Source organism: Pimephales promelas, chromosome 2, assembly GCF_988280905.1.
Source record: "Pimephales promelas chromosome 2, fPimPro1.hap1.1, whole genome shotgun sequence".
Classification (NCBI taxonomy): domain Eukaryota; kingdom Metazoa; phylum Chordata; class Actinopteri; order Cypriniformes; family Leuciscidae; genus Pimephales; species Pimephales promelas.
In genome coordinates, this window is record NC_142770.1 from 39,570,149 (window position 1) to 39,595,984 (window position 25,836).

The 25,836-nt window shown below is 41.5% G+C and overlaps 1 long non-coding RNA gene and 1 pseudogene across 1 annotated transcript in view; one reads left to right on the forward strand and one right to left on the reverse strand.

The window, feature by feature from the left end:
- The first annotated feature begins 350 nt into the window (after window positions 1-350).
- Window positions 351-25,836, forward strand: part of LOC148997375 (uncharacterized) — a 497,974-nt gene continuing 472,488 nt past the window's right edge. The window contains exon 1 of the long non-coding RNA XR_016147199.1: window positions 351-487. This is a non-coding gene — a long non-coding RNA (uncharacterized LOC148997375). The remainder of the gene's footprint in view (window positions 488-25,836) is intronic.
- LOC148997376 (uncharacterized) lies at window positions 22,611-25,508 on the reverse strand (annotated as a pseudogene).

Here is a 25,836-nt window from a genome sequence, read left to right on the forward strand (position 1 = left end):
ATAATTGAATTTATTGATCAAATTTAGGAATTTAAAATGAAAGATGAAGCATACTGTTACCCTAGGTAGGGCTGATGAAATTAAATCATTTACACTGAAAAATTACAATTTCATAAAATAATGTTATGAAATTGATTTAAATGTGCAAATAAGAAATATTGGAAAGAATTATACTAGGCTACTTATAAACATAACACTAAACTGCCAATAGGTGGCGGCAGGCGGCCGTATAAATGAGTGAGTTATTGATTCATTAATTCAAACGATTCGTTCAAACGGTTGATTCATTCAAGAATGAGACAGATGTTGATGTTTATGAATGGGTCATTGAATCCTTGACTCAACGATTCGTTCAAAATGCTGAATCATTCAGTAATGAAAACAGGATGAGTTCCTGTGAGATGCGTCGTGGTTCTGCTGTGACTTTTCTTTGGAACTATTTTCGCTGCTGAAATGGAACAAAAACACCCAATATTGCTTATAAACAGTAAGTGACTTAATCTTAACTGTTTATTGAACTGTTGTAGGAAATCAATGTCACTTTTTCAATCGTGATGGTATTCAGGAAAAATAATTGAGGCTGCTTAGTGCTTAACATATGTTAAAATATAAAAACTCCACATTTAGATTTTTTATAGGCAGAGTATGTTGTCAACTGTGTGTGTGTGCTCCGCTCATGTGTGTAGATTTCTCTGCGCGAGCGTCAACAGCGCGACCCAGAGTCGGCGCCAGAGCAGATCTACTGGAGGGGCATTGGGTCATCAGCGGGGGGGCACTGCCGTTTAAGCAAAAAAAAAAAAAAAAAAAAAAAAACGAAACACCTTTTATTATTATAATTATTATTTAAAATTATTATTTGCGAATTTCCCCACCACTTTTTGCCAGGGTCGATGTTGTCCCAGCACTTTTATACATCTCGCGGCACGGATGTACCAATACAAATAAATATCCGGTTTACAGAGCATTCATTTGTTAAATAAGAGGCGATATAGCACGCTGAAATGTGTTGTTTTTTAAATCAAGTGATCAAAGTGCTCGTTGACTCGATCTGTGGTGCTGATAAAGTGTTCTCTTGTGTCTCGCGCTGCCACAATAAACATCTTCACACGGACGCGCGCTTGATCTGTTGCGGCGAAATCTCTATTCGTACAAGTAAAATGCACTCAAACATGTCCCTGCTTGACAACCACTGATAAACATAATCGGTTATAATGATGGGGAAAAAAAATATCTAAACGAGTGTGGACTCGAAACCACAATCTCATGCATGCCAGTCTAAATTTCTACCACTGGACCAACAACACTTGCGATAAAAAATAGAATTGGATGCATCTATTTGTTCACGTGAAAATTCTTGGCACCAACACATTACATCCAATTAGACAACAAATTAAACACAATGTGCTATTCAAATAGATTGCTGGACATTTGGTATTGTATAGCCTACATCTGATTTATGATTTAGCATTGTATTAGAAACTGTGGTAGGAGGGGCATCAATGAGCGCTAGGGGGGGCACGGCCCTCGAATGCCCCACCATAGCGCCGACCCTGGCGCGACCTTACCATCAGTAATACAGTAGGCCTGCTACATTTATTATCCACAATCGATCGCAACTTGCAATAAATGTAATAAAATCAGAATCATTTTCTCGGTTTAGTGATTCCCTAGTTATTTTTTTTTGTTTGTTATTGATGTTCTAATCAGGCTACTTGTCGGTTGGGGCGAGTAAAATTCTCTTTTATGTCCTTCAAAAATCCATTTGTCCCGGAAAAGCGGACAAGTTAGACGGGCTCTAGAGATACGAACCGCGGCAGGTTAGAGTGTTTTGGATTGCATAAAATAATGAAAGAAACGAACAAATACATGGCGAAAGAAGTGCTAGACAGCAGAAGATGGGATTGGGATCATGATTGGATCATGATAGGATGATTTTTTAATAAAACTAGGCGGATGGAGGTATTAGTATGTGGTGTGTGCATATATGAATGCATGTATTTGTATGTGTGCGAATATGAATAAAAATATCCTAAATTACAAAAAAAGACTTGAATAATATGTATTATAGACAGTTCAGTTTGACGAACGATATCTGCCTCGTTTGTTAATAGATTGCTGGAGGACAAGATGCATCTTACATCGAGTGCTATAAAAAGACGGAGCTGTACAAAAAAGTGAATTAATAGTTCGCCTCAGAGTTTTTTATTTGTGTATTTATTTAATTTTTATTATTTCTTCCCCAAGGTCATAAAATAATTTTGGGTCGCACATAAATTGACAGGGTCGGTCGGAAACCGGAAACAAACAATTTTTTTTTTTTTACGCCTTGTCAAAACAGAAGAATAACATTTAGTTTTATGTCAATGAACTGCATCTCTTGTCTCACACTATACTGCCCTACAAAGGCAAAGTGCAGTAACTACACAAACAAAGAAACAGAGAAAAAGGCCTTTAAAGTTTTCATACCAGCCAGTAAAACATGTTATGTGTAGATTATGTGGTAATGCATGTCCGAAATGGGACATAATTTAACCCAGATATTTTTTCACAAGACAGAACACATGTCATAAAGCCCATTACAAGTCTTAACTCATTTTTGACCAAATGTGTAATTACTGTGCTTTGCCTTTGTAGGGCAGAATATGTACGTCATACATCCATTGCTCATATGTGTACAGTCTGGTACAAAACACTCAGACATGACAGCATAACATTATGATTATCCACCTGTTTCTGCGCCCGTTCTATTTCCCATGATTCATAGCGAATTCAACTGACTTAACGGTTTTCTACTTCCTGCTGTCCTTTTTTCACTAATTGTATCTTAATTTAAATCAATGTTTCATCAACCAATCGCCTGGTTTTAATAAATAAGAAGTAAACAATAGATGATCATGACAAAAGCGATAGCGCACAAACTGGACTTTGGTCTCATGAATGAAACTCAGCGTAACGTTATGCCTAACCTCAGGCCTGACTATGCATCTTTGAAAGCAGAGGTAGACAGAACTCAAACAAAAATAACCAGCCTAACCTTATAGTACTGTTATTCTGCAGCACTCCGGGTGATAGAAACTGTCGGATGTTTCCTGGATTAGGGAGATCGTGCAGTCATGCATCAGCTATCCTTTGGAAGTTATGAAGAAAAGAAAAACATTCATTAAGTTTTTATTTGTGATTTAATAAAAAATGACGTGATGAGATCACATTTGATGAATGTTTTTTTTTTTCGATTAAGTTTAGCGATGTGGGTATGACACAATCTAAAACACATGGCAAAAAAACATAGACCAGACTCAAACCAGAAGTTCACTACAGGCATCGTCGTCATGGCAGCACGCATTGTTTAGAGCAGAAAAAAGTGGATAACATAAGACAGTTAAAAATATTATAATGTTTATCAACTAAAACGTCAAAAACCCAGTTTCACAGACATATGACATTTACCCCAAAATTTTCCTCTAATCTGTTTATGTAGTTCTGTTTGAGTGCCAAATTTTAGAACTAGGCTATAAGATAATTGTCACCTTATAATTAAAAAATGTAACTTTCAAACATAACTACACAAACTCCTTTATTTTAATAAGTACATCATTAACCATTTACTCTACTTTACAGATTTTAAAACTCAACGCAACAGTGTCAAGCATCAGCAGTACAAGCTCCATGGTGACGGCCTATGACACACAAAGTGAGGTGAAAACCTGCAGAATTGGTGACATGACAGGGATCATTCCCCTATCCCTATGGGACAGTCTTATGGATCAGGTGGTGACTGGTAGAACTTACGAGTTCACAAATTTGTCCACAAGATTGTTTAATGGTCGAATTACTTTAACCACCACAAGAAACACAAAAATCAAGCAACAGACCACAACAGTAGCATTACCAACCACATCATCAAACATAGATGATTTTACAACACAAACTAACACTGTTACACAGGAAGTAGAAGGCAGCACAATTTCTATTAAGAAATTGTGCCCCAAGTGTCACAGCACACAGACAGATTTCAACACAAAGGAGAAATTCCACAGGTGCACAACCTGTAAAATTCTGAGAAAGCATGAGAGCTACATTACTAAATACAATGGAACTCTCATTGTCAAAACAGACATTGAAGAAATTTCACTGTCAGTCACAAATTCTGTTCTGACCAAATTCTTAAAAAGTGAGGCAGATGTAACATTCCTGGACGCCCAGGACATAGAGGAGTTTTTACTTACCTGTGGGCCTCTCACTGTGTCATACACAGATGACAATCATGTCACAGAAATGACAAAATTAGCATCAGTTGAAACACAGGAAATTGATGGTGAACTTTGCACCATCACTGAAGCGGTGTCATTGAACAACACAGAACAAAAAAACCCTGGTGCAAAGAGACCCGCTTCACCTGCAAAAGCACCAAAACACTTACAACCAACACAAACACAACCAAAACAAACATAATAGTAGACACTTACATTTAGACATGGTGGGTTTTTCTTTTCTTTAAAGAAGTTGTACTAGTTCATTTATATAATTTTACTTCCTGAAAAATACATAGGCTATGTATAACTTTTTTTCTTTAAATTTATACCATGTATTATAACTATTTAATTTACATTTACTTATTTAATTTAGATTATATTCATTTACTAGAATTGTTCTAGCAAAACTTGTTTTGCCTTATACTGCTACAGTTGTTCTAACTGATTACATGTGTTCTTTAATTTTGTTGTACATATACACTGTCAATGTACAAACTTTTGTTTACACACCAATTCTCTCACTGTTTTTTTCATAATTCATCTGTTCAAAATTAATCTTGTTCTGAATAAAAATAAATTGTTCAACAGCAATGTTCCATGTCACTACTTTCTTTAAACTTCAGGAACATCTTGTACAGACACAATTTTTTTACTTTCAACCCCTTACCTGGCAGGAATCACTGGTTATCCTGGATTATTGTTGTTCAAATTTCATTACTCTTAAAACCCATCACACTCTTAATCTGGACAAACTCAGCTTTATAAGAAAAGTGTAAGACTCCAGATGAGATATTTGACCACTGTTTATGATCAAATTGACATTAATTTATTATTTTATGCCAGGAGTACAAAATAATAAATCTATAACGATCGCTATTTTGAATAGAAAAAAAAATCACTCACACATCATTACTTCTCATCTTCTTTGGTTTATTTGTGCTCAGATACATATATACAAAAATCCGCCAGGATTATTAGTACAATGGAGCGCGCATTTGTAGAAATAATGATTCATTATCATATGCTACTAAAATATTTCCGTCATAACATTTCTATTCATTTTACACTAACTTATGCGATCTAAACAGCTCAATCAAAGAATGGAGCGAGCTGTGTATATACTCTTCCTGATTTGCGTCAGATCTGACTGACGTCGAACCATGGTTCGCTTAAGGCCAATTTATACTTCTGCGTAGGGTGCGCGCAGTAGGTACGGCGTAGCATACGCACAGACGCGTCCCATTGCGCGCACCCTTCGCCGTCGCCTGACGCGCACCTCCTCAAAAATGTAACTACACGACGCGGACCGCAAGATCGGTGATTGGTCGGCTTGGTCGCATCGCATTTCCTCCTACGCATTTCCGCACGTACCTTCTCACGCATTTCCATCACTGTCTATGATTTCCACACGTACCATCTCCTCCGACATCTTCTCTCATTTCTGCCTTTCAGTTTTAGTAATTTCACTAAAGTGAACTGTTTTTCCACCTCAATAAGCTCCAACTCCAACATGATCCGCTCTCTTTCAGCCAATATTATGAAGCTGCAGACTCGGAGCATGCATCTACAGCCCCCCAACAAGAGTCCCGCATTCTCAGACCCCTCGTTTTTCGAACACAGCGCCTCCTGCTGTTCAAAAGATCGAATAACACCCGCACACAGAGTACAGCGCATTATCCAAATGCAATTAAAAACAAGAATAGGATGCAATATTACGGTCTTCAAATAAATTATCCAATAAATATTTGTGTTCCCTGCTTAATGCATGTGTCAAAAAAAACCCTAATTGTTACTGATGGAAGGGATACAATTAGCAGATTGAACTATCTTCAGAAAAATACTAGGCTATATTATATTGCTACAATGTTTTTTTTATTATTTTTTTTATTCAAATTCCAATTTTTCTTTCAGTTAAACCTATAATGGTCTAATTAACATTACCATGCTAACATTACAATATCTGTTTTTTTGATATTTTGAATGCGAAGCAAAACAAATCAGAATAGACAAAACACCAATAATAAACAATTATGTACTTTATTTAATAATCACCTAAACATCATCTTGCTGTAAAGAAAAAATGAAGAAAAAACAGTGTTTGGACTTTACTTTTCGTCTTCAATTGCATTAAAAAAACTCATTTATAAGTCCCTTTGCATAATCATGAAATGATATGTTGCTGGATTCGGCAGGGGCAACTCCATAGGACCGATAGCACATGTCTTATGATGTTTCAAAAAGAAAGAAAGAAAAAAAGAAAAAATGTTTGCAAATGTTAGTTACTATGTTGCACTGCTCTGTTGAAGTGTCCCTTGAGATGTTTTTGAACTTTGGACAACTTTGTGGGTTTGAAATATATGGGGCACAAAATGGGCAGTGAAAATAACTGCAGCATTTAAGACATTTCTACAAAAAGTCCAAGGTTAAAGGCTAACGTAAACATAAGCTATCTAAATATTTTCGGGGAGAAGAGGACGAAAAAACATACATTACCCACATAGCAAACAGATCCGGAACGGATCTGCCGTTGTCACCAGCGCAGAGAAAGCCTGTAGCTTCAATAGGATCAAATAAATGTACTGTACTTTCATAAACTGGTAGTTCTGGTTATTATGATGTGATGATTGACTGGGCGACACTGAAATAAAACAGTGATTATAACAGTTCTCTGATCTAATAACCAGTAATAACTCTACTCACTGTTACCTCTGACTGGTTCAGTGAAGTGATGACGGGTTCTGTCACGTGGTTTGCTTGAGATGTGCGAACTCTGATCCAATAACCAGAATCACAGAGGACATGAGTAAAAAGGAAGATAACACCACTTTATATATTATTAAATATATATTATCTCACATGACTCTGTGCTCTGGCAATAAGATAAATCTTTTTTTCTGATGTATTGACTCAATTGCTCCATGAACTGATTCATTGATTCACTGATTCTCAGCGTCACTCTGGCGACTCCTGCTGGTCAGAACTTTTACTAACACCTTTTAACAACTGATAATGTTCAATTATGTACAATTTTCCACAACTTACATTGTCAGGAGTTTTTTGTCAACTGAAATTTCTTAGAAAGATATTTTTCCAGTGTTTCATGAGCAGAACAATCCGAAAACACATTAAATAACAGTACAGCCCATTGAAGAGATGCAAGTCTATCCCTCACAGCCTCGCTTTCATTCTCATTAAAAATCAAAGATGGCGCTGCCGTGAATAAGGCGTATTGTGTGCAGTTGAGTGAACAATACATGTTTACTGTGCGTGTGTCACATAAGGTGGACTTCTGCTGCTTGCAAACGGACTCTTTTGAGGAGACAGTGGATTTCCAAATGTGGTGCCCTGATTTCACACACAATGCACGAATACACTGCAGGCTCACTCTCGCTCGTACCCAAGGTAAATCATCAACACTATCATCCCTTACAAGTGTTTTATTTAACTGAATACATCACAATAAGCTAAAACACATGCGCAGGATACTTTACTTCCTGATAAAGTGCGCGGCCGGATTAATCCGTGCTGCTTTCACATTCCCTTCTGATCATGGGTTCAAATCACATGACCACACTGCAAAAAGTATTCCTCTCATTAAGGTGATTGCAAACAGTAAAAAGCATCAAGACTTGGCCTTTACATTACTGCACATTTTGAAAAAGTACAGTTTTCAGTTCTTTGCTACTTCTCATTCAACGTTAGATAAATTCGTACAAAAAATAGAGCATATGATCTTCCATCTGAGCCACACAGAAACATATATTTCTGTTTATCTTCATTCAATAATTATGATGTCACAACTTTAACAAGGTCAACCCAAAATTCCTTCAGACACTAACCCTTGCCTTTCATTGCAACATGATATGAGGAACCATTCTAAATTAAGGAATAACACCACCTACAGGTCATGAGATATTTAAATAACTACATTAGTTTTGAGCTACATTTGAGCAGTTTTTTTTTCCAGAAAATCACAGTGACATTACAGCAGAACATTATAGTTGAACAATAAATTGTGTTTTTTTACATGTCAGGCTAACCATAAGATATATTAGCATTGCGCTAGCTTAGCATGCAAATCTGGATAACATATCATGGAACTTTTTGTGAACTCATTCTCACACTGAACCCTCTCCCCTGCTTCTTTGAAATTCATATACGCTGATTGTCACAATATGCTAAACCATGTATCTCAAATCCTGAACCACTCTGGTTATGGGTACGAGTCCCATGTGGGGTGACTTTAAAATTGTGTATCAAGTTTTCATTTCAATTCCTTCCTGCTCTGCACTGCTGTCAGTGCTTAAATACTCACCTCTGCTTCATTTACATGTGTATTCAATTTGTGTTGTTTTTGTTCTTGCAGCTCTGCACTGCTCTGCAATTCTCAGTTTTTTCGCTACTCCTCCTTCAAATTTTGTCCAATTTTCTCCAAACATGTACTCAAATAATCTTCGGACTGGGCCGCATAAAAGTACTGTCTCCGATTTTTTTTTTATTCATCTTTGTTAAAAAGTTATGGTGTCGCAAACTTAGCGAGGTCCACCCAAAATTGGCTAAGAGGCTGTATCTCGGCCAAAGTTTGATCAATCAAAACGAAAATTGGTGCTCTTCATCAGAACCATGTTCTGAGGTTCCATGCCAAAGTTGGGAACAGCGCCACCTACGGGTCGTGAGATATGCAAAATTGATATTTTGGCCAATAACTTTTGAACACTTTGTCAGAAAATCATAATTGTGGTATCTATGGATTCCTTGCGTCATGCCATATCTGTGGATATCTAATCTAATATCTATATAATATCTATATAATTTTTCCATGATGGGATGAACCCTGTGGCCATTTAGAATTTTGTCATAATTTGCAATATCTTTTAAACTATTTGAAATTTCTTCACCAAATTTGGTATGGATTACCATTAGCATGGCCCAGAAGTACCTGAGAAGTTTGGTCACAGCGCCACCTATTGTTCCAGATATATCATTGTTTTTTGAAAAAATGCTTATAACTTTTGCTAACATTGCTTGAAATTTGATTTCTATATGTCAAAATATTCCTTGGGTTACACACTAATTTCAACGATATGTCATATGTTACTTTTGAACAATGTGACTAGCCGCCATATTGGAGCGAATGTGAAACAGTTTTTTCGCTACTCCTCCTTCAAATTTTGTCCAATTTTTTCCAAACATGCACTCAAATGATCTTCGGACTGAGTTTGATCAGTCCGCATAAAAGTACTGTTCCCGATTTTTTTATATTCATCTTTCTTCAAAAGTTATGGTGTCGCAAAATGAACAAGGTTGACCCAGAGTTGGATCAGAAGCTGTAACTTGTGAACAGTTTGTCACAAAATCAAATTGGTATCTATCAATTCCCTGCATCCTGACGAATCCGAGGATATGTATTTTGCCAGGATTGGATGTACCAAGTCATAAGATACATTAGCATTGAGCTAGCTTAGCATGTGTTACGTACCCTCAAACAAGTTTGTTTGAAAGGGGCAACATTGAGGTTGTGATCAGGAGATGGTGCACGTTATAATGGCAAGAGACGACCCATACTCAGAGTTGTGAAAATATAAAGTATGATTTATTTGACAAATGATATTTTTTTTAATGCAAAGATAAATAAATATACTAATAATAATAGAGTATAAGGACATAAAGTGAAGCCAAATAAAAGAAAGGAACAAAACAAACACCAATTAACTAAACCCCAACCCCTTAGCTCACTAATAACAAAAAGAAAATAAAAGACAAAGATCTTCAGCGCAAAGCGCCCTCTCTACCTACACTAACTAATAACAAAACATACAAAAGTGGCATTCACTCTCTTACCTGGTGTAGTATACATCGAGTTTACTAGGTGTTGTTTTATGTACGTCACGTGACATTTTTACCTGTCCAAATTACTCTTGGTAACCTCAAAACACGCCATCAAGGCAGAACACGTTACACTTGGTAACCTCAAAACACGCCATCAAGGCAGAACAAAACAAAACAGAGTAATGTCTGTAACAAAAAAATAACGTACATACAAGCGGCAATCAACACACAGAAAGAAACAAAAGCTGTCTTGCGTTCTTCTCCCGCTTCCCTTTAAACTCGAAGGTTGAACTTGATAGGCCACGGGAGGGAGATGACGTAAATGAAGATTGACATCGCTCTCAACCAACAGCGGACAAGAGATGACGCAAACCTAAGAATAGGATAGTGGTAGAAGAGAGAGAAGAGAAATAGAAACCAAAAGAAAAACATACGACCACAGGGACGTAACACTCCCACCCTTAAGAACAAACCTGTTTGTAAAAAAAAAAAAACACACAATATTTTACACTCTCGAAAGAGCGTCTCCACGTTATAATTCTGGAGTACTAGAGCCCAGCGCATCAAACGCTGGTTTTGATTGTACATCCTGGATAAAAACACTAGAGGGTTATGGTCAGTGAATACGGTGACAGGAAGATTACTGGAACCAAGGTAAACTTCAAAGTGCTGGAGAGCAAGTAAGAGAGCAAGTGCTTCCTTTTCAATGGTAGAATAGTTAAGCTGATGTTTATTAAACTTGCGAGAATAATAACTCACCGGATGGTCTATACCATTTATATCCTCCTGAAGAAGGACAGCTCCGGCTCCAACAGCACTTGCATCTACCTCGAGTTTAAAAGTACGGGAGCAATCAGGTGCAACGAGAACAGGTGCATTACATAAAAGCATTTTAACGCAATCGAAAGCATTCTGACACTCCGCAGACCATTCAAATTTTTTAGATGGACAAAGTAATGAAGTGAGAGGGGTAACAACGGTTGAGAAATTTTTACAGAAACTGCAGTAATAACCAGCCATACCTAGAAATCTTCGCAACTCTCGTCGAGTCGCAGGGACTGGAAACTCTGCAATAGCAGTAACCTTCACTTCCACTGGTCGTACGTAGCCTTGTCCAACCTCTTTACCCAAATAAGTGACAGTCGCTCGACCAAACTCACACTTTGCCAAGTTGAGAGTTAAATTAGCTGCACGTAGACGTTCGAACACCGTTCTCAACGAACTCACATGTTCCTCCCAAGTCACAGAATATAACACTAAATCATCAAGATATGCATTGCAATTCGGTACATCAGCCAAGACGATATTTACAAGACGCTGAAAAGTGGCTGGAGCGTTTCTGAGTCCGAAAGCCATCGCTGTATATTGAAGGAACTTATCTGGTGTTACAAATGCTGAAATGTCTGACGCTTGTGAAGTAAGTGGTACCTGCCAGTACCCCTTCAACATATCCAGCTTAGTAACAAAACGAGCAGACCCCAGATTATCAACACAGTCCTCCATGCGGGGTAACGGATAACTGTCTGGCACCGTTACGGCGTTCACTTTTCGAAAATCAGTGCAAAACCTAAACGTACCGTCAGGTTTAGGCACAAGGAGACAAGGAGAGCTCCAGGGACTGCAACTAGGTCTGGCTAAGTCATTTTCAAGCAGATAATTCACTTCTTGACGCATAATAGATTTCTTGACTGCATTTATGCGATAAGCATTTTGCTTAATAGGACGAGCACCGTTTACAACAATATCATGCTGTAAGACATTTGTTTGTTTAGGAACATCACTAAACAGACAATTAAAATCGAATATTATTTGAACAATGTCAGTTTCCTGGTCAGCAAACCACTTAACTGTCACCGTCCCACAGGTGGGACGTTTGCCACTATATTTTTAAAACAATAATATCTTAGTAAATACCTTAAATAATATTGACAAACTATATATCATTTGAAAGCTTACAATCTCTAGTTTCCATATTTGGTGACTGATTTTCAAAATATATTACAGAGGAGCCATAATTTATCAATATTAAACAAGAATATTTTCATACTCATAAGGCGTGTTCAGACCTTTATTTTAAAATAGCAGTAAACATGAAAAATCATGAAAAAATGGTAGATACCTCAGTTTGTTTTCATGCCAAAAGTTCAAAAGATAGAATCCATTCAATTATTTTGGAAAAAAAGGTCTGAAAAGTTTAAAATATCAAGAAAAAAATAATAAATTCACCATTTGTGACGTGTCAGCTAGCTATGACTTACATGTGTGTTCTTTGTATGTGTTTCTTAGAGGTTCAATTCATATCAAAATCTGCCAAACTTCCCATGCTACTTCTGAATAGGATCTCTACTTCAGAAATTGTATGAAAATTGTGAAAATAATGGCTCATATCACTCAAAACACGAATGGAAATGCAGGCGCCCTTATATGGGCAGTAATGGAGTCTGATTGTGCCCTAGTGAAAAAGTTTGGTACTGCGCTCAAACAAAATCTCACTGAAAGCTCATTTTTTGAGATATCAACCTAAAATTTGAAACACAACTTGTTCAGATTTTTGGCTTTGATCTTTCTGCCATTTTAGAGTAGCCCAGGTTTTGAAAATATATATTTTATGTAAAATATGAATAATTAATATTTTTACATTGTACATTTCCATAAACTCAAACTTCTATAACTTTTTTTCTGTTTCACTTTCTTAATTTATTTCACTTCTACAAAAATCTGCCAAATGTCTTCTTTAAAACAAGACCAATCATATGTCTATATTCCAAAGCATTCTTGAATTACAACCATTTAAGTTCGAAATGTGCATTTTCATGTCTATTCAAAAAAGGGGGGGTGACAGTTAACAGGTTAAATGATTGAGATACGAGTGAAGATCTTCTAAAATTTCTGAGTTAGCTAACCTTGCGCACTGCTGAGGAGCGTTGCGAAGCACGACACCATCCTCGTCAGCCCCTGAGATACCAGAAAATGGTTTCAGTTCCACGGCTATTGCGACAGAAGAGACCGCGGGCCCTGCAGTTTCATCTGAAGCTTTCACCTCAGGCATCTCCCTGTCATGGTAAGCTTTTATCATGTTTATGTGACAAACTCGGGTTTGACGTTTTCTGTCAGGTGTGTACAGCATATAATCAGTTTCACTCATTTTCTGTTTCACCACATAAGAACCAAAGAAACGGGCAGACAAAGATGATCCAGGAACAGGTAAAAGCACCAACACTTTATCACCAGGCGAAAATGAACGCGCAACTGCTTTCTGATCATATTTGCGCTTCATGCCTTTTTGAGCATTTTCTAGAGATTCTTTAGCCAGTGACCAAGCAGTATGCAAACGATCTCGAAAATTACTGACATAATCCAGTACATTCGTGCGAGGACCCGGAACACTGTTCAAAATGTGATCTTTTAAAACTTTCAAAGGTCCTCTCAGCTGATGTCCGAATACGAGATCGGCTGGACTAAAACCAAGAGATTCCTGTACAGTCTCTCTTACAGCGAATAATACTAAGGAAACTCCCTCGTCCCAGTCTCTAGCAGTTTCCAGGCAATACTTCTTCAGCATCGACTTAAGTGTCTGGTGAAACCGTTCAAGTGCGCCCTGGCTTTGTGGGTGGTACGCACTTGAGACTCGGTGAGATATTGACAACGACTCCAGTACTTGTCTAAAAAGTTTTGATAAAAAATTCGTGCCCTGATCACTTTGTACTATTTTCGGAAGACCGAAAGTAGAAAAAAATTTCACCAATGCTTTGATGATAACAGGCGCGGTAATTTTCCTTAATGGAATTGCTTCCGGAAATCTAGTGGCCATGCACATTATGGTTAACAGAAACTGGTTACCCGACTTAGTTTTAGGCAATGGCCCAACACAGTCTATGAGCACATGCTCGAACGGCTCTCCAATAGCTGGTATGGGAGACAGAGGAGCGGGGCGAATCACCTGGTTCGGCTTCCCAACAGTTTGACACGTATGACAAGTACGGCAGTACTGAGCCACATCTTTCTTTAAGCCTGGCCAGAAAAAATGTCTCAGAATCCTATCATACGTCTTTGTAATTCCTAAGTGACCTGCAAGCTGATGATCATGCGCTAAACATAACACATGTTTACGATAAGGAAAAGGAACGACCACCTGGTACACAACATTCCACTCTGAATCATTTGTGTTAGAACACCACTTCCTCATCAATAACTCATTCTCCCGAAAGTAAGCAACTTTTTGATCTTTAACTGAATCAAGAGAGACGGCAGAATTAAAAACAGCATTGAGAGACTCATCTTCTTTTTGTGCAGTAATAATTTTCTCTCGTGACACGGGTAATTTTAACGCATCGGCGTCAGACACATTTCCTCTGTTAACCTCTGTGATTTATCTATTTTTGGCGACGTACCGGCACCCAATTCGTCACCAGAAAAAAGAGTGATAAAAACAGAGTCAGACAAATCAACCATATCACCCACTTTACGCGACTGAGCGCGGGTGACAGCGCATGCGGGAAAAACTTCAGGGTAAGTATGTGACACATCCAATTGACTGAACGCATCTGGCTTTTCAACAACTTCTAACACAGGCAAAATTTTCCCCCCCGCTAGATCATTTCCAAGGATAAAATCAACGCCCTGGACAGGAAGAGAAGGACGTACTGCCACTCTTACAAATCCCGTACATAAGTCACTCTGCAGGTGGATACGATGTAATGGCACAGTAAAACAACTCATGTCAATGCCTTGAACTATCACACTTGAATTACAGAAAGTGTCCTCAGAGAATGGTAATTTATCTGCCACAATAAAAGACTGCATTGCACCGGTGTCTCTGAGCATTCTTATTTCTTTCTGTTCGTCACAATTTCCCTTTAGAGAAATTAACCCTTTCAAGATAAAAGGTTGATAACTGTCATCGATTTTCTCCACACTAGGTACACTGACAGTCGGCTTACAAGCCTTCACAAACCCTACGCTCTTAGGCTGCTGCTTGCGTTTTAAAGACAGACAATCTGCGATCACATGTCCTTGTTTGTGACAGTAAAAACATTCACGATCATCTCTCGTACGAGTTGGACTGTGTTTGGGACAGACTGGTGGGTTTTGCAAAGGAACAGATTGTGATCGCTCTGGACGTGCAAGTGCAAAAACGTTTTTGTGGGTTAAAACAAACTCGTCCGCTAACACAGCTGCTTGAGACAACGAAATTACTTTCTGTTCATTTAGGTAGACCACTACACGATCAGGTAAACACCCTTTGAACTCTTCGAGCAGTACAAGTTCTCTTAACTCATTAAAATCACTCACTTTGCTAGCTGTGCACCACTTGTCAAACAAGATTCCTTTTTCTCTAGCAAATTCCACAAATGTTTGAGCCGAATTCTTTTTATGCCCACGAAACTTCTGCCTGTAAGCCTCTGGGACTAACTCGTAAGCACGAAGTATCGCGGACTTCATAGACTCATATTTTAAACTTTCTTCTAGAGATAAAGTAGAACAGACTTCTTGAGCTTTTCCAATCAATTTACATTGTAACAATAGAGACCAGACGTCTTTAGGCCATCGAAGAGAAGTAGCTATGCGCTCAAATGTACTGAAATACGAATCAACCTCTGATTCTCTAAACTGAGGTACTAAAGAAATGTACTTACTAATGTCAAACGTTACCTGGGACGAATCAGACCGCGGAGGAACATCAGAGGTTGGACCTGGAGTCGACTGCACAGCTGAACCGGCAGCGACTTTCATTGCGTCCAGATCAAGCTGTCTCAGCTTCACCTGAGTCTCTGCCTCAATCTCAAGCCTGCGTACCTCCAAACGCAGATTTATCTCAGCTTGACGTGCCTGGGCTTTCTCCTGTGCCTCGTATTGCAAACGGGCCAAGCGGACTCTCAGTCGCGCTCCATCTCTGGAATCAACAGAACTGGGAGAGAATGGATCAAACGGTGGCAAGCCGGCCTTAGCATCGGCCCCCACCTCCGCCTCAGCATCAGCTCTACCGCTCCGTTTATCCTCATCATCCACAAAACTGAGATTTGTCACGGCAACGCCACTCCCACCAACACTCACCTCTGCACCTCCGCCAGCCTCATCACCCACAGGACTTGACACAGGAAGAACATTAATCTCTTTTAAACGATGTATCAATTTACTTTGTATCTCGCTCTTAAGGGTTTGTCTACTCACCTCAATCTGATAGTGGTCAGCTATCAGAACTAAATCTTGTTTCTTGCATGAACTAATCTGTTCGAAAGACGGGTTGGCAATGAATTTTTTTAAGCTAAACACTTCCATGATGCACAACCAGCAAACGAGTACAAAAATACTGCTCTGCATGAATAAGCCGCAAAAATAAACGTAACGTCACTTACCACTATCATACACACATACAACTGATCACAACTGAATTAACTTGAGATAAAAGATCCTGGACGAGCCCCCATTAAATGTTACGTACCCTCAAACAAGTTTGTTTGAAAGGGGCAACATTGAGGTTGTGATCAGGAGATGGTGCACGTTATAATGGCAAGAGACGACCCATACTCAGAGTTGTGAAAATATAAAGTATGATTTATTTGACAAATGATATTTTTTTTAATGCAAAGATAAATAAATATACTAATAATAATAGAGTATAAGGGCATAAAGTGAAGCCAAATAAAAGAAAGGAACAAAACAAACACCAATTAACTAAACCCCAACCCCTTAGCTCACTAATAACAAAAAGAAAATAAAAGACAAAGATCTTCAGCGCAAAGCGCCCTCTCTACCTACACTAACTAATAACAAAACATACAAAAGTGGCATTCACTCTCTTACCTGGTGTAGTATACATCGAGTTTACTAGGTGTTGTTTTATGTACGTCACGTGACATTTTTACCTGTCCAAATTACTCTTGGTAACCTCAAAACACGCCATCAAGGCAGAACACGTTACACTTGGTAACCTCAAAACACGCCATCAAGGCAGAACACGTTACACTTGGTAACATCAAAACACGCCATCAAGGCAGAACAAAACAAAACAGAGTAATGTCTGTAACAAAAAAATAACGTACATACAAGCGGCAATCAACACACAGAAAGAAACAAAAGCTGTCTTGCGTTCTTCTCCCGCTTCCCTTTAAACTCGAAGGTTGAACTTGATAGGCCACGGGAGGGAGATGACGTCATGATGTAAATGAAGATTGACATCGCTCTCAACCAACAGCGGACAAGAGATGACGCAAACCTAAGAATAGGATAGTGGTAGAAGAGAGAGAAGAGAAATAGAAACCAAAAGAAAAACATACGACCACAGGGACGTAACAGCATGGTAATCTGGATAACATGTCATGGAACTTTTTTGAGAACTTATTCTCATACTGAAACCTCTCCTCAACAGGCATGAGTGATTAGCTCAACGTGTTACACCACGGATCCCGATGCTTAGCGTTGTGGGTTCGCCACTCAGTGTGACACGTGCCTAGACTGCATGAAGTACTGTGGCAGGAAAAGATGCAGAAGTTGCGTCTATTCCAGGCATTGTGTCTAAAAATGATGTCACATGAAGCTGTCACATACAACATGCCATTCTTTTACGAAAAATTAATTGTTCTTCTTCATCCAGAATGGTTGTCAGTGGCAGCCATATGAACCACAAATAGGAAAATGTGCTCACATGTAATGGTAATGAGTAGTAAGCTGATCAATTTTGGATGATTTAATCAAACTTTTTAAATATAATATGCTCTGCATTCTCTTCAAAATACTTCATTTTGACCTGATTCTCTCTTTAAACTATTGAATTTTGGCAGCTGTGTAGATGCATGGTGGCCAAGTGGCGCAACGTGATGAGTGACAGACACCTGATCTATAGATAGTGGGTTTGAGTCCGGTGTGAGTCAACTTTAAAATTATGTATTAAGTTGTCTTTTCAATTCCTTTATCATCTATGTGAGAGCTTTTTAAATGCAATATCCTCAATTTTCTTCAAAATTCTTTATTTTTACCTGAGTCTCACTTCAAACTATTGAATTTTGGCAGCTGTGTAGATGCATGTCTGCCAAGTGGCACAATGTAATGAGTCGTTCGCACAAAAAGTATTCTCGTCGCTTGATAAACTTATAGTTGAGCCATTTTAGGCACATGGAATATTTAAACATTTTCTTCATTGACTTTCTGGGCAATCAAGAGTCAATCCCTTAGGCAGTGTATGGAGGAGTGTTCCAGCTCTCAAATTTAATCAAAAATATCTTCATTTGTGTTCCAAAGATGAACGAAGGTCTTACAGGGTTGGTACAGCCTGGGGGTGAGTAATTAATGACTTAATTTTCATTTTTGGGTGAACTAACCCTGTTAGCAGCCCCTAAATTAATAACTAATGATGTTTGCAATGGAAGTGAATAAATCAAAATTAACTTTAGCTTGACAATAACTTTATTCTAGAGTTGCTGTATAGCCAAAAAAATCTATGTTACTTTAATTTCCCATTATCATTGTAAAGCTGCTTTGAAACAATCTATATATTGTTAAAAACACTGTATAAATGAAGCTGACTTGACTTTAGCATATTTCTTAAGTGTAACAAAGCTTATTTATTACCAAAGTATTTCTAGTATACTTTTTTAAATATATTGAAGTAGGCTTGTTTTTAGAATATTTCTTAAGTGTAAATAAGCATATATCCGATTGTATTTCTAATACACTTTTTAGAAATATATTAAAATACAATTCAATATATTTTTAATGCATTTAAAATAAGCATGTTCTAAATACAAATGTACTACATAAACATAATATTTAAATTTCAAGTATTTTTTAAGAATGTCTTTTTCACCTGAAAAGTTTATTGAAATCATTAAATTAAAGATGCTATGGCCATCCTAAATCAAATGCTTGAAAAAATAAACAAAAAGGTCAATATAATTTTGAAATTTATTTATTGAAACTTTGCTTGAACAAAAAGTAATCTTAAGTGCACAATACATATGTTAAATAAAATCTTTGAAGCAAAACCCAACCTTATATACTATATTGTGCTTTTACACAAACATAAATTCACTATTTTTCACATCAAAAAACATCTGTTTATATATAAACAATTGGATATATTATCAAAAACATAAAAAAGTCCCTTCAAAATGTACATCATCTATGAGAAAGATCTATATCAGTATTACTAAAATAAACTGAAGTTTACCCCATGTTACATAGCCAAAAAAAAAAAAATGAATAGTCTAAATTATACTTCCTCAAACTCCATATTCACATTTTCAAAAATGTTATGAAACTCTACAACCTCCTCATCGTGAACACTATTTACAGTATCAGTACTGCAACTGCCATCTTTGTTATCATGCACATCTAACTGCACAACTATTGTGCTGGCAGCTGTTGTGCTGGTTGTGTTGGCAGATGTTGTGCTCAGACATGCTGTGCTACAACTTGCTGTGATGCAATCTTCAGACCTGTTTTCTTCATTGTCTGCAAATCATTCCTTGACACATTTCAACCCTTAGCCTTTCCTGACTCAAAATCTTTGACGCCAACTCATCAGACTCATATCTAACACCTGTCTGCAAACTAAGCAACTTGCAAAACACATCATGTTCTAGATGCATTTTCTGGTTTCCTGAACCTGCATCTTGTCACAGTCTTCGTCTGCACCATCCTGTCTGCGTCTCCAGCACTACACTCCCCATGATCCTCTTGTCTCCACACCTGAATTCACTCCCTCATCAGCCTCCCGTTCAGCGTCCTGTTCATCTGTTTCACCTGTCTTCACCTCATTATGTTTGATTCTTCTGTGTATTTAGTTCCCTCTGTTTTAGTCAGTCTTGGTCGGTCGATGTTGATGTTACCCTTCCGTGTTGTTAATGTTACCCCGTGTTCCGCCTGCCTGTATCCTGTTATTGAGAATAAACCTTTTGTATTGGAGCTTTTCTGGACTCTGCCTGTTCGTCCTTCTGCCTGAACCCGCACCCGTGACAGATCGACCGACCTCCAAACATGGATTTACCCGCTGTGAAACTTCTCCTCCTGAAGCAGGAGGATCAATCCCTCGAGGCCCACACACAGAGGTATTTGGATTTGGTACCTCATGTTCACTATGATGATACCAGCCTCTGTGTGTTCTTCCGGGCAGGCTTAAATGCTGAAACCCAGGCACGCCTGCCCGGAGAGGGGCCTCGAGGGGACTTTGTGGCCTATGTGGAGTGGGTGCTGGTGTCATGTGGATCTCCCTTTACCATGTATGACGTCACCAGCCCCACTCCATCGCTCGAGTGTTCTTCACCGCTGGTCCCGTCCAGCTCTCCAGAGATTGAATGCTCTTCACCGCTGGTTCCGTCCAGCTCTCCAGAGATTGAATGCTCTTCACCGCTGGTTCCGTCCAGCTCTCCAGAGATTGAATGCTCTTCCCCGCTGGTTCCGTCCAGCCCTCCAGAGACTGTATGCTCTTCACCGCTGGTTCCGTCCAGCTCTCCAGAGATTGAATGCTCTTCACCGCTGGTTCCGTCCAGCTCTCCAGAGATTGAATGCTCTTCACCGCTGGTTCCGTCCAGCTCTCCAGAGATTGAATGCTCTTCCCCGCTGGTTCCGTCCAGCCCTCCAGAGACTGTATGCTCTTCACCGCTGGTTCCGTCCAGCTCTCCAGAGATTGAATGCTCTTCCCCGCTGGTTCCGTCCAGCTCTCCAGAGACTGTATGCTCTTCCCCGCTGGTTCCGTCCAGCTCTCCAGAGACTGTATGCTCTTCCCCGCTGGTTCCGTCCAGCTCTCCAGAGACTGTATGCTCTTCACAGCTGGTTCCGTCCAGCTCTCCAGAGACTGTATGCTCTTCACTGCTGGTTCCGTCCAGCTCTCCAGAGACCGTCCAGCCTGCGCCAGAGACCGTCCAGCCAGCGCCAGAGACCGTCCAGCCAGCGCCGGAGACCGTCCAGCCAGCGCCGGAGACCATCCAGCCAGCGCCGGAGACCGTCCAGCCAGCGCCGGAGACCGTCCAGCCAGCGCCAGAGACCGTCCAGCCAGCGCCAGAGACCGTCCAGCCAGCGCCGGAGACCGTCCAGCCAGCGCCAGAGACCGTCCAGCCAGCGCCGGAGACCGTCCAGCCAGCGCCGGAGACCGTCCAGCCAGCGCCGGAGACCGTCCAGCCAGCGCCGGAGACCGTCCAGCCAGCGCCGGAGACCGTCCAGCCAGCGCCAGAGACCGTCCAGCCAGCGCCGGAGACCGTCCAGCCAGCGCCGGAGACCGTCCAGCCAGCGCCGGAGACCGTCCAGCCAGCGCCGGAGACCGTCCAGCCAGCGCCGGAGACCGTCCAGCCAGCGCCGGAGACCGTCCAGCCAGCGCCAGAGACCGTCCAGCCGGCGCCAGAGACCGTCCAGCCGGCGCCAGAGACCGTCCAGCCGGCGCCAGAGACCGTCCAGCCGGCGCCAGAGACCGTCCAGCCGGCGCCAGAGACCGTCCAGCCGGCGCCAGAGACCAGGATCCCACCCAGCCTCCCTCGCCCGCCTCCTCTCATCTGTCCTCGCTCTGCTCTCCTGCCCTTCAGCTCCCCTAAACCAGCCTGGTCGTTGGATCCCCGGCCTTCGCCTCACACCTCCTCTATCTGGACACTTCCTCGGCCCTCTGTCCCATCAGCTTCCCCGTGGCTCCTACCTCCCTCAGCTCCTCCATGGCCCCTCAGTCCACCAGCTCGACCAGGCTCCCTCGACCCTCCGGACTCCCTTCGTTCCCTCGTCATCCTCCCTTCACCTTTGGACTTCCTTCCCTTTGCTCCGCACCGTCAGGTCACCCCCCCGGTTCTGTCGGACTCCTCACTCCCTCCAGTCACCCGTCAGCCCTCACTCCCTCTGGCCTCACCGTGTCCCTCTGTGCCCCTGTCGTCACTTCTGTCACCTGAGCCTACGGTGTCCCCATGGTCCCTCGGTCCCTCTTCAGCATCCAAAGTCGTCTGTCCCTCTGCTTCACCCTGGTCTCCTCTCCCATCTGCTCCGCCCCTGTCAGTCGGCCCCCTGGTGTTGTCAGCCCCGCTTCCATCGGCTCCACCAGGGGTCCTCCCTCCATCTGCTCCGCCCTGGTCTCGCCCTCAGCCTGCTCGGCCCTGGCCACGCCCTCAGCCTGCTCCGCCCTGGTCTCGCCCTCAGCCTGCTCTGCCATGGCCACGCCCTCAGCCTGCTCCGCCCTGGCCACGCCCTCAGCCTGCTCCACCCTGGCCACGCCCTCAGCCTGCTCCGCCCTGGCCACACCCTCAGCCTGCTCCGCCCTGGCCACGCCCTCAGCCTGCTCCACCCTGGCCACGCCCCGCTCAGCCCCCAGTTCGTCCCCCCTCCTTCCTCTGTTCTGCGGCGTGAGGTCACGCCTCCCGGGAGGGGGGAGTTCTGTCACAGTCTTCGTCTGCACCATCCTGTCTGCGTCTCCAGCACTACACTCCCCATGATCCTCTTGTCTCCACACCTGAATTCACTCCCTCATCAGCCTCCCGTTCAGCGTCCTGTTCATCTGTTTCACCTGTCTTCACCTCATTATGTTTGATTCTTCTGTGTATTTAGTTCCCTCTGTTTTAGTCAGTCTTGGTCGATGTTGATGTTACCCTTCCGTGTTGTTAATGTTACCCAGTGTTCCGCCTGCCTGTATCCTGTTATTGAGAATAAACCTTTTGTATAGGAGCTTTTCTGGACTCTGCCTGTTCGTCCTTCTGCCTGAACCCGCACCCGTGACACATCTATTGTAATGTGTCCTCGAAACACTGATATTACTTTTGAAGTTTTACAGTATGCCATACACAGCACACACCGTGTCATCAGAGTTTCATGGTTCACACACTGCAAAGTGTGATTCTGTGGACACAGAAACTCCACCCTTACGTCACAGTCAATAATCTCCCCAACAATAATTTCCCTGTCTTCCATTGCCCCCTGTGCACAAACACCACAGTCATCAATAAGTGAAACTACACTCTGCATTGTTGTGCTCAGACAAGGTCTCTGATTAAACAACCTCACAGAGACATTCTGAAACTTGTACCACTTCCCAATTTCCACATCTTTTTCACCCCAAACAGTCAAAACCATTGTCCTGGTTTTATCAGCCACCATGTAACTTCTTTGCCTCATTCTGCATCGGCTCCTGGTCATGGTTTCCTACTGGAAAATCATATCCAGGATCTTCACCGACACAGAAACCTTAAAATTAATAGATAAAATTGAGTCAATAAAGGTTTAATGCAGTTACAATAAGAACACAAGCTATACATTATTCAAATTCATTAATAAATATACAAACACAACCTTAGCATATATGAAATATTCAGAAAGTACAAAGTTCTCTAAGAGTGCAATTTTATAGAGTGAACAACAGTAACCACTCACATTAATTTAAGTCGTTGTTCTTTAGAACTCCTTATAACAATAAAACATGTCATTCCTAATTTTATAAAGGTGATAAAAATATTCAAACAAAATATTTATATTTAATAAAAAACACTTACCCTTCACAGTTAATTTCATAAAAATATTATTGTTGCCTTCTGTTTTTACCTTGACCAAGTTATTATATATATATATATATATAAAAATACTTTTAGATTTTTTACAAGTCCACACATGCACCCAAAACAATCCCAAGGACACCCCAACGCCAAATCGAAGTCCAGAGTACATATATATTATTATTATATATAACCTCAAACACTAATATGCGACCTCTCTTAAAAGTTATTAACTACTACTCAACTACAAATTTCTTTAACATCTTTCAGAAACCTACACTGCACAAAAATTAATAAAATAACTTTAACAAAATTATTACACTTACCCTCTGATATTCCCTGACATCCTGATGAATTTCATCTAAAGATTTGATGACATCCTGCTCAAGCAGTTTGTCATCAAAAGCAAAAGCAAGTTTTTGGACAATAGACAATTTGGACCGTGTATTGAACAACACATCTGTAACAAAGTTCAGGGAAGAAGGAGGCAGAAACCGGATCATAATAATAAAATAAAACTTTATTTAAACAAAATAAACAAACAAATTACCTGCCAGCAGCCCCTCGCGGACGACTGCTGGCTACCCAAAATAAAACATAAATACCGGCCAGCAGCCCCTCACGGACGACTGCTGGCTTACCAAATAAAATATAAAATACAAACAAAAGCAGGCCTGTTCCTCTCTCGATCATCCACTCCGTCGCTCCCCTTTTATGGCTCCGCTCCTTCGTGAGAGATGCGAGACCGGTGTGCTTCGCAGGTGCTGCTCATTAGCAATCGCAACACCGGCCTCGCGACTTTCTCTCACGTCCCTCGGCCGTCCTGCTCACCACATACCCCCATCACCCCTCACAGGCCGGGGGGTACACCCGAGACTGTGCCTACTTCCCCCCCCGGCGGCGGCGGGGACGCCTCGACGCTCCCTCGCCCTCGGTGGACGGCGACGGCTCCTCGGGCTCGGGCAGACGGCAGGAGTCCCCCGCTCCCTGCTCCTCCCCTTAACTGGCGGATGGCAGCAGGCTCCGGCCCACGGCAAGCGGCGGTGACTCCTCCTCTCCCTCCCGGAAGGCAGCCGCCCCTCCATTCCCAGGCGGTCGGCGGCGAGCTCGGGCGTCCCACCGGCAACGCACTCCAGCGCCCCGCCTCGAGCGTCCATGGCCGCGAGTCCCCCGCTCCCTGCTCCTCCCCATCTGCGGCGGACGGCAGCAGGCTCCGGCCCACGGCGAGCGGCGGCGACTCGCGCACCATGCTCAATTGCACCGCGAATTCCCCACAGCGGCAAGGACCCTCGGACAGCGCGTTCCTCCCTCTTCCCGGGTTTCGGCACCAGTGTAACAAGGTTCAATGTGGGTGATGGAAGAAGACACAGGGGTCGGCGAATGCTGGAGCTCGTGTGCTTTTTATTCAATAATATAATACTCTTTCCACAGCGCCGTAGCACTCACATTAAAGTCAGACAGTCACCAACGCACAAACTCTTTCCTGCTGATCACAGCTTCACTCAGACACTGACGTGGCACTCTTCCCGCTGATTACAGCTTCTTTCAATTTCGAACAGCAAACAGTGTTCAGCTCCAGTCCTTCAACAGCACACAAGCTCCAGGCTCTCTCTCTACTGAAGCATCTGCCTGGCCCGCTTAAATACTCTCCCCATGCCAATCACTGAAATTACAGACAGGTGTTTATCATTTGAACTTGACCAGCTTACCTCCCAACACATTCTCACACCCCAACTCGTCACATATGGACGCTTGGGCAGGACCCCTTGGCGTCATTTATTGACGCACTGGGTATACCTTTGTCGTCATTTTTCAACGTGCAGGGTAGTCCGATAGACTTCTATTAGATCTCTCAACCGGAGCCTGTAGCGTTGAAATTTGACGTCTTGGGTAAGCTCACCGCAATGGTCTGCTGAGAATGGGTCGAGAGTCGAGACTGCAATAAAAATGAATAGGCTACAATAAATGATCTATGCCAGGGCTAGTATAGTGGTGGTGATCCAACTGTTTCTACATGTTTAAAAACCCTCACAATCTGATTTCAAAGTGCCCTCTCCGCAAAGGTTTAGCGGGTTCATGTGCAACCGCATTCATCGGTGAGTTTAACAACGCTCATTGTGTTGTACAACCATTCATCGGTGAGTTTAACAACACTCAACTGCAGGTAAAGCGGCATTCAGAGGGGAGTTTAACCAAATCAACGCTAAACTGCATGTAGAACGGCATTTAACGGTGAGTTTAACAACGCTCCACGGTGTGTGCAAGTAAGCAATTTAAGCGTTTTTTCTTGTCGAAGGTTAACG